The sequence below is a fragment of the Gossypium arboreum genome, chromosome 3 (assembly GCF_025698485.1).
Source record: "Gossypium arboreum isolate Shixiya-1 chromosome 3, ASM2569848v2, whole genome shotgun sequence".
Lineage (NCBI taxonomy): Eukaryota > Viridiplantae > Streptophyta > Magnoliopsida > Malvales > Malvaceae > Gossypium > Gossypium arboreum.
The window spans coordinates 32,502,558-32,513,677 of record NC_069072.1 but is presented as its reverse complement, the minus strand read 5'-3'; positions in this window follow the sequence as shown (position 1 = coordinate 32,513,677).

The window sequence follows — 11,120 nt, the reverse complement described above, 5'->3', positions numbered from 1 at the left end:
AAACCCAACGTTGGCATGATAATAGAATTATACTAAGACAATTTGAGCTAGGGCAACGAGAGTTGTTCAACTCCAGGCTCAAATTGTTCCCTGCTAAATTAAAATCTCGCTGGTCAAGTCTCTTTTGTAACAACCGATTTTTAGTGAAATCAGAATAGTGGTTTCAGGACCACAGATATGATAAGTATATTATTATTTTATTATTATTTTAATGTCAATGGAATGTTAGTAAGGTCGTATAAAAATTTCGTAAACAAATTTTGACATTTCCATGTTTAATTACGTAAAAAGGACTAAATCGTAAAAGGTATAAAAGTAGAGTTCTATTAGTTAAAGGTATCAATTAGCTATAAAAATGTAAAGTGGATGGACTTAATTGGAAATTAGACCATTAAAAATGTTAGTGGACATTAATGGACACAATTTTAAGTGATTTTAAGTTATAAGTTAAGGTTAAATTAGTAAATTAACAAATTAACTTGAAATTAAACTAAATAAAACATGGTATCATCTTCCTAATGGAATTCACCACTGAAATCTAGAAGGAAGGAAGCCATTTTTAGGGTTTGAAGTTAGGCTAAGTTAAGTGGGTGCATGGTTAGTTTTTTCATCACACTTTTAATGATTTTTATGTTTTTAAATTCGTTTTAGCTTAATCTAGCTAGCCCGGGGTTCAATTTGTAAACTGCTAAAGATTTAGGGTTTCTCAATAAATGTTCTTACATGATTCTTGATGTTCAATGAAATATTATGGGTCATTGTTGTTAAATAAATAAGTTTTGTAAAGTGATTTTTAATAAAATGTCATTTAGGGACTTATTTGTAAAAGTGGTAAAAGTCTATGTTAAATTTATGAAATGAGGGTGTGTCTGAGTTGATATAGGTCCATAGAGAAATCGGCTAGCTTGAGAAATGGATGAAAATGCTTAGATTTCAATTAGTAAGCTTAAGGAATAAATTATGAAATGTTAAAATGTTAGGGGCAAAATTGTAATTTTCAAAAATATGAAATATGGATTGAATTGATTAATAGAAGTACTAAGTGGATTGAATTTGAATATTTAGATCAAGATAGACGTTGTACGGATTTAGATCGGGGAAAAGCTAAAGCCTCGGATTAATCGACTTCGTTGTTACGCTTAAATCGTCGAGGTAAGTTCCTAGTGTTTTAATACGTAATGAATTTCTATTTGTGTACTTGTATTATGATGCTTCAATTATTACATTACTAGAAGAATAATGATGAATTGCATATATGTGCCTCTTTTTGTACTTCGAAACCCCTGAATTGTACATACGTGCCCCTGTCTATACTTCGGTACTCTTGGATGTACTTTTGTACCCTGTTTAAACTTTGGTAACTCTAAAATTGAATAATATGTAAATTGTATTCAATTCATTGTTAGATTAAATGATATGCTAAGTTCTTACTAAGCTTTATAAGCTTATACATTCGTGTAGATTGTTTTGTAGACTGTTGTTGTTGACACTTTGGACGGATCAAACCTTCAACTCACACTATCCAATGACTTTGGTAGTTTCTATATCTCCTAGGGTAGTGGCATGTATAAACTTTTGTAGTTGAATTTGAGATTGAAATGTATTTAGGATTTATAAAATGGTGTTTGATGAATGTGTATATAATAACTAAATGTGTTAGTGTTATGATCTCATGTATGCTTAATAGATTATTATGGCATGTATAAGTTGTTTTGGTATTGTTGATGCCGTAGTGGTATGAGTTAATGTGGCAATGTTTTGATGCATATTTGAATAGCCAAAATGGCATGTGATGAGTTGATTTCAATATGGTTAAGGTATGGTATGTTTTGGAAATGGTATTAAACTATGTTTTGGAAATGGTATTAAACTATGTGTGTATGATTGAGATGTTGTAAGAGTATATGTTTAGATAACTTGGAATGTTTGCATCTGGGGTGCCTTATATGGCATATTGGTTGAATGATCTTAGGTTATCAAATTAGTCATTTCATATAGGTTTTAGCCATGTTTTGAGGTCTTGATGATATGCACAAAATGCTTTTAAGTACATGCTTGATTTTGGTGATGGAAATGGTTTTTTTTTGGGCAAATTTGTAATAGCCCGATTTAGACCCTAATCGGAATGTTGGTTTCGGGACCACGAATCTGAGTCAAAAAAATATTTAAAAATTATTTTCTGTGTTTATTTTGTGTGAATTTATATCTGTGAAATTTTTGTGATTTAATTTTGTCGTTTAGGTATCCGATTAAATAAAAGGACTTAATCGCGTAAAACGAAAATTTTGGGGTTATTTCTAAAAAGGGTTGAATTTTTAGTTGGTTTCTAAATTGAAGCCTTAAAGTGGTAATTATGCCATTATTAATGTATGTGGACGGTAATGGGTAAGGAATATAATGATTTTTATTCAATTATAAAGGACATAATAGTAATTAATTAAAATGTTAATATATATCATAATAAACATAAGTTAAAATACATGTTATATTTTTTGTTCACCACCGAAACAAAAAATAAGAAAGAAAAAAAGAAAAGAACTAGGTTTGGCCATTCTTTCAAGATCAATCAAGGTTTGTTTTTTATTCGGTTTTTGATAATTTCTACGTTTTTGAGATCGTTCTTCGAGTACTACAAAACCCATGCTTGAATTTTTTATTTTGATGAATATTTTGAGTGGTGTCATTGTTGAGAGCTTGTGATTTTTGTTGTTTGATGATGAAATATGAAAGATATGTTTTAGATTAACATGTTTTATATTGGAGTTTTTGATGATTTTGAGTAATTAGGACTAAATTGCAAAAATAATAATTTGAGGGGCTAAAATGTGAAATAAATGAATTATATGGGTTTGTATGGTTATGGGTAATATTCGGCCTAGCTTGGGTATGGAGAAATTTTGTGTATTTTGTGTTTTGTGTAATAGGGACTAAATTGTAAAATTTGTAAATGTCAGGGGTAAAATGGTAATTTGTCCATTTATGTGTTTTTGGACTAAATTGAATGAAATTATTTTTGAAAGAGCTTAATTTGAATATGTTTAGATCAAGAACCAAAGAAATCGAATTTGGCTCGGAGAAAAGCGAAAATTGTTGACTAGCTGCCCTGCTCCGTTTTGTATCGTCCGAGGTAAGTTTATAAGCAAATAGACGTGTTTAATTGTAGTTAAATTCTAATTATATGTGCTTTTATGAAATGTATGAATTTATATATGCTATGGCTGGATATGAAAAGGCTTGGCTACTACATTTCTGAATTCATTTCGACCGAGTTATGACGTCTGAAAGCCCGTATGAACCTCAGGAATAGTTAGGATATATATGTCATGACATAGGATTCCGATATATGTGTGCGAGTAAGACCATGGCATCGATATGTGATTCTGATATGTGTTTACGAGTAAGACGCTGTCTGGGATAGTGGCATTGATGTGGGATTACATGTAAGACCACGTCTGGGACGTTGGCATTGTACGATTTGTGCAATTATCCGAGTGTCCTATCCAATTCTGAATGGTTCATCGGGCAAAGGTAAATTGAGTTCGAATGTGTAAAATGAGCTATATGTCAGGTATGAACTAACTTGTTACTAACTTAAGGTAAGTTAAAAAAACACCTTGTCTATTTAATACAAATCTTGTAGGATGCAAATAAAGAAAATATGTGTAAGTGATATGTGTATTTGGTTTTATGAATGAGTAGTTAATATGTCATGAATAACCCTTATATATGTGTATATATGATGAGGTATATTCAGTTATATAGTTAATATATGTATATGAAATATTATTTCGATACTTAAGTTTATGTACTTGAGTGAATATGTACTAAGTTTTAATATTTCTATTTGGCTTTGAAAGTTGATTATTAATATGTTAAAGTGACTATATGAGTATTCGGCTAAATAAGAAGTATGTGTGTAAAATGTCATATTATGATTCTTGAACTTATTTAAATGGTATAAGTATGTGTAACGACTTGAAATAGGGCCTAGTTGGAACAGTGGTTATGACACCACAAATCCGAGGTAGAAATATTATGATTATTTTAGAGTCCATGATATGTTTGAGTGATTGTGTTCAAATTTTGTTAAGTAATTTTATCGATAAAGTTCCCAATTTTATTATTGGGATTAAATTGCATTAATTGCAAAATATGAGTTCTAAAATATAAGTACTTGTTTGAAATGGGGGTTTAAACTAGAAGTCTTTAAATGGAAAATAGATCATCATATTTTGGTATGGACAAAGTTAGACATGGAAGGGTAAAATTGAAGGTTTAGTAAAAAGGGGCATTTTGGTCATTTGGGTGTTTTCAGGCATAAAAGAAAAAATTTAAAACCCAAAAATCTGCTCATTCTCTTCCCTATGCTGCCGAAATTCTCAAGAAGGCATGGTTAGGGTTTCAAGCTTTTCAAAGCTCAATTGTAAGTGCATTTGAGCCCTATTTTTAATGTTCATCGTATTTTTGAAATTCCGATAACTTAGTTTAGCTATTTCTACCATTATTTTGAGTTAGAGTTTGATTTTAAAAATTGACCCATGTTGAATAATTGTGTATTTTGATAAATTATGGTAGATTATGCATGTCTATGATTAGAGAAACGAGTTTTATTAGATGATTTTTGATGAAATCGTATAAATAGGGTTAAATTGTAAAAGTTATAAATTGGTCATAAGTGTGTGAATTAGTGAGAACTTGAAGTTTCAATAGAAGAGAAAAATGTTCAGCATGTCATGAAACATAAGAAAATTTAGTAAAAATTATTTTACGAGCTTAGGGGTAAAAGTGTAATTTTTAAAAAGTTAGGGGGCAAAATTGTAAATTTTCCAAAATTTGATATGTGAATTGAATTGATTATTGTGTTGATAAAAGGTGTTAAATGAGTGCTATTTGACGTGTTAGATCAAGAAAACATGAAATTTGGACTAAGATCGGGGAAGAACGAAGTTGTGGGCTAAGTTGGGAAAATTAGTCATTTCGGCATTCGAGGTAAGTTGGTGTAATAATAATAATGTAATAACATTGTAATTTATATTTGAAAGTTAAATTAGTGAATTAATTGAATTGTGTTGAATTAAATGTTTAATATGCCTAGTTTATAAATCGATTTAAAAATATGTCTATGGTACAAGAAAGTGCATTGAAATATTGTATTTAAATGTGGTTTCTATGATTATGCATATTATAAAAAAATTGTGAATTAGTGTTGTTACGAGACAAGTGATTAAGTGAATGTTGAATAAGTGTTAATGAGTGAAATCGAAACAAATCCTGATTGAACCTTAGGAATCTATCGGCTACATCTCAGTGGTAGCTTCGGCTACATCTCAGTGGTAGCTTCGGCTACATCTCAGTGGTAGCTTCGGCTACAATACAGTGGTCGCTTCGGCTACATCTCAGTGGTAGCTTCGGCTACATCTCAGTGGTAGCTTCGGCTACAATACAGTGGTAGCTTCAGCTACGTTACAGTGATAGCTTCAGCTACGTTACAGTGATAGCTTCGGCTATATTACAGTGTGGCACTTTGTGCCTTATTCCGTGTATCCTTTAGTATTCCATAGGGTTCAACGGGTATTGAATTGATATAATGAAAAGTGATTAAATGTGAAGAGGTTTTAATCATGTGATAATAATGTGCAAGTGAACATTGTGTTTGAGGCATTTATATGTGTAAGTGTGAATATGAATCTTGTGTAAGTGCAAGTATATATGCGTAAACTATGAGCAATAAGCTCGTTTTATGATTTTACTTTGGTAAGGTTGATAAGAGGTAAGTCTTACCATTAATGCAACTATAGAGAAAGCATGAAATAGTGAATTTTAAAAGTAAAGTAGATTTGGACAGTACCAGTCATGTACATTTGAAAAATAACAAAAAATGGTAGGAATTGAATTAATAATTGAATGAGATATGAAATTAAATTTCATTGAGTCTATTTTCATAGAAAGAAAACGGTGTGAGCAAATGGATTATACTTTATGAGATATTTAAATTCTTGTGAGACTGGTTTAGAATGATTACGTGATCCCTTGTTCTGACTTGGAAAACTCATTATAAATTGTATAAAAATAATTATGGTTAATGGTTCATATGCTTAGAATCCTTATTGAGTCTATTTTATATTGAAACAAATTAAAAATTATTTGAATTCTGTATAATGAAATATTTTAGTCTTTGTGAAGAGATGTTAGAACAGTCAAATAGTGAAATAGGGGAAGATTTAATGAATAAAATGTATTAATTGACTAAGCCAAAAATTTTGGAAATTTTATGACAAGAAGTTATATGAGTTTAATTTTAGGGAAAATTTACAGAACTTAATTTTGAGTTCTATAACTTATGAAATAATTAAATTAGTGATTGTAACTCGGGAAAACAATTTAAACTGAATTTGAGTAAAAAGGTGAAATCATGTGAATATTGATTCTATTTTCTTGAGCATACTTATTGAGGAATAGGTTAATATTGTTAATTTAATTTGCTTATTATTATATGCCAACTTACTAAGTTATAAAACTTACACTACTTTCCCATTTCTCTCAAGTGTTTTCGAGATTGGCTCGGGGTTGGAGATCGTTGGAGGTATCATCACACTATCAATTTGTCAGGTTGGAATAAAGGAAATTCTTATTTATCTATAAGTGAGTGGCATGTATAAAGATTTAATTTTTGGTATTATGTAATATTATGATTTAGCCAAATGTATAGGCTTATACTGTCCCATTGTATAAAGCCATGATGTATGGCTTATAATGGCTATAAGTAAGTAAACCTATTTTATGTATACATGAGTAATGTCATGATGTGGTTAAGATAAGAATAACTAAGAGTATTAAAAAGGTCGATATATCGTATATTGTCGATATATCATATATTAGTACAAAGAGTTAAGAAAATAAAAAGGGCTTGGAAAATAGCCCAATGTGTGCCACACGGGCTAGAGGTAAGGCCGTGTGTCTCAGCCGTGGGTTAGGACACCACCACCGCACGGGCATGTGGTTTGGTTGTGGTGCATAAACAGAATGCTCGATGTTTTTAACATGGGCGTGTGTGACCACACGGGCGTGCCCATGTCACACGGGTGTATGACCCCTGTTTTAGTGAAAAATGTATAAGTGTTCGGAAAGTTCTGGTTTGGTTCCGAACCAACTTCAATGATTGTTATGGGTCTCATAAAGCCCATAATAGGGACATAAAGGGTACTCATGAAAGGTTTTTAATATATAATTGAAATGTATGTATCGAAAAAGCGTATAACAGTGTAGTAATGACTCATACCCTGATCTGGCAGCGGTTAGAGGTAAGGGTTGTTATAGTATGCTTGATTATATGGTGATATTTTGACTTGAAAGTTGAATGACATTTGGTTAGTAAGTTTAGCTGAGTATTCGGGCAAGGTAAAAATGGTACATGGAAAAGTATTATTGTATCTCATTTGTAGGTTTAAGTTTAAGCATTGGTGATGACAATATAATCCAGTTTAGGGGTTGAATATATTTTTGAGCTGTTTATTTACTTATGGCTTACTAAGCTAAAACAGCTTACACTGTATATTTATGTTTACTCCGTTTTATAGATTTGGAGTCAAGCCACGAGCTTGAGGACTGTCAGCAAAGTTCATCACACTATCAACTATTTTGGTATCTTTATAAGTTAAACTTGAATTATGGCATGTATAGGATAGAATATGATTTGAAAACTAGAATTTTGGTTTGTATAATCTAAGCCATGCGAAAATGGCTAAAATTTTATGTTGAGTTCGGTTAGGCTTGGTTGTGGCTTAAATTTATTTTGGTTATGATGTTAAGTGTTATAATGGAATGATGTTTGTGATAGGTGGTTTTATGATTTGAAAATGGTTAATGATTTGGATGAATACATCACTGTTTTTGTTAAGGTATACATAAAAAAATATATATGCGAATATGGTAGTATTATTTAAATAATGTATAATGTGTAATTCGGTAATACATGTTGTTAGCTAAGTTCGGACATAATATAAGCTTGTTAAAATATGGTTATTACATGGCATGATATACTTAACTTTTAATTGTATGTCTAATTATGGTTAATGTCTTATTCTTGTGATGTTTAATTAGTAATATGAGTTGGTGCGAAATTATATAGTAATGTATTATAAATTGTTTCATAAGATAAAAGTATGTGAGTTGGTTATGCCTAACTTGTGATTCGGCAAATGCTTTTATAAATATTTATGCATATGAGAAATTGGCCTAATATGTATTTTATCTTAAGGTATATATAAATATGACGATGATTTATTATTTGTTTTGATTATGCATTGATAGGGAATGTATATTGTGTTATAATAAGCTATGTATTAATAAATTACATGCATGCTATTTATAGGAGAAGAATTTATAGTAAGTTGACGAAATATGTACTACGGTAATGAGCCAAATATAACATGGTGAAATTGGAATGTTTTGGTGTACTTGATTTTATGAGTTCTACTTCTGAATAAATTTTCAGACTGTAATGGAGGTATAATGCTGATTATATATTTTGGATAATCTATAAGTTGAATCCATGTTACATTCGGTTATGTGATGTTAATGAATAAATTGACTATTCTTAAATGACTTAAAAATTTGTTTAAGTATATTCTTGTGATTATTTGAATCTGTGACTTGACTGATAATACCTCGTAACCCCAATCTGGCAACAGATATGGGTTAGGGGTGTTACATTTTATTAGTATCAGAGCCAGGTTTAGTTGGTTCTAGGACTAACGTAGCACGTGTGAGTCTAGCTATACATGCCATATTATATACTGCGATAGTGTGATGACTTCTGACATTTGAAATTGTGTTTTCATATAGTAAATGGATCCCGACAAAGCTGTAGTTGATGATGTTGAGAGTGTAGCGCCTGTTCCTGTGTAAGGGACAGCGTCGATTGATTCTTGATCGATTTCAAGTAACCAGGAAGGAGAGGCTAGACAAGCCTTTTACCAAATGATGAATGATTGGTTTACTCTGTATATCCGTATATCCAGACTAACCCGGCTGCATAACAACCTCCACCCCCGACCAATCTATCTTTGATGTCTGCTGTACCTCAAGAGATTATATAAGCCACCTGTCGATAAAATCAGAAAACATGGTGCTAAGAATTTAAAGCTACTGATGATGATGATGCTGAACAGGCTGAGTTCTGGCTTGACAATACTATTTGTGTGTTTGATGAGCTATCCTATACACCAGATGAATGTTTGAAATGTGCTATATCTTTGCTTTGAGACACAGCATCTCATTATTGGAATACCCTAGTATCAGTGGTTTTGAAAGAACGGGTGAGCTGGGAATTCTTTCATACTGAGTTTCGTAAGAAGTATATCAGCCAGAGATTTATTGATTAGAAGCAAAAAGAATTTCTAAAGCTGAAACAGGGTCAAATGACCGTGACCGAGTATGAGTGAAAATTTGTGAGACTCAGTCGATATGCCCGAGAGTGTGTTTCTACCGAAGCCATAATGTGTAAAAGATTCGAAGATGGGCTGAATGAAGATATTAAACTGTTAGTTGGCATACTTGAGATAAAAGAGTTCGTAGTACTAGTTGAGCGAGCCTACAAAGCTAAAGAGCTCAGGAAAGAGAAAAGAAAAGCTAGCTTTGAAGCTAGAGATACACGTAAAAGAATGTCTAGTAAGTCATTCCAGTCGGCACCAAAGAAATTCTGAGACGATTTCAGCCGTTCCGAAGCCACTTCGAGTTATTCTAAACGGGATTAGAGTAGACCACCTATGAGCTCGAGAGTTACCTCCGTAGCTAGTGTGGGGAATGTTAGATCAAATCAACCCGAGTGTAAACACTATGGTAAATGATATCCCGACAGCTGCAGATTGCATGATCGATCCTGCTTTAAATACAGATAGACAAATTATTATATTCGTGATTGCCCAGTGTTAATTGAAGAAAATCCAGTGCAGAATACGAGATCAGTAACACTGCAGCTCGGGATAGACCACCCAGAAATGTGGGTAATATGAGTGGCAGTCAGAGAGGGACCAAAGATATAGTAGTCAGATCTGAGGCTCGTGCCCTTGCCAGAGCCTATGCTATTCGCACACGAGAAGAGGCTTCATCCCCGGATGTCATTACTGGTACATTCACTCTTTATGATACTAATGTAATTGCATTGATTCATCCTGGTTCTACTCATTCTTATGTATGTGAGACAGTAGTATTCAATAAGACTTTACCTGTTAAGTCTACTGAGTTTGTGATTAGAGTGTCAAACTCATTAGGCCGGTGTGTTATGGTTGACAAAGTGTGTAAGAATTGTCCCTTGATGGTTCGAGATTCGTGCTTTTCAGCTGACTTGATGTTGTTGCCGTTTGATGAGTTTGACATAATTTTGGGTATGGATTGGTTTACTTTGCATGATGCTGTTGTAAACTTCAAAAGAAAGACTATTGATTTATGGTGCCAGAATGATGAGATCATTCGAATTGAATCTAATGATCTGAAAGGGTTACCAGAAGTGATTTCTTCGATGTTAGCTCAGAAATATGTGAGAAAAGGCTACGAAGCTTACTTTGCATATGTGCTTGACAGTAAAGTGACTGAATGAAACATTGAATTAGTACCTATTGTGTGTGAGTATCCGAATGTGTTTCCTAAAAAATTACCGGGTTTGCCACCTATTTGGGAGGTAGAGTTTGGTATTGAGTTAATACCTGGGATGACTCCAATATCCATAGCTCCGTACAGAATGGCACCTACGGAATTAAAAGAATTGAAAGCTCAGTTGCAAGAGTTGACAAATAGAGGTTTCGCACGACCGAGTTTCTCACCTTGGGGTGCACCAGTGTTGTTTGTGAAAAAGAAAGACAGAACTATGAGAATGTGTATTGATTATAGACAGCTCAATAAGGTGACTATAAAGAATAAGTATCCATTGCCATGAATTGATGATTTGTTTGATCAGTTGGAAAGGGCTACAGTGTTTTCAAAGATAGATCTGAGATCTAACTACTATCATTTACGAGTTAAAGACTCCGATGTGCCAAAGACTGAGTTTCGAACGAGGTACAGACACTATGAGTTTTTGGTTATGCCTTTCGGACTTACTAATATACCTATTGTTTTTATGG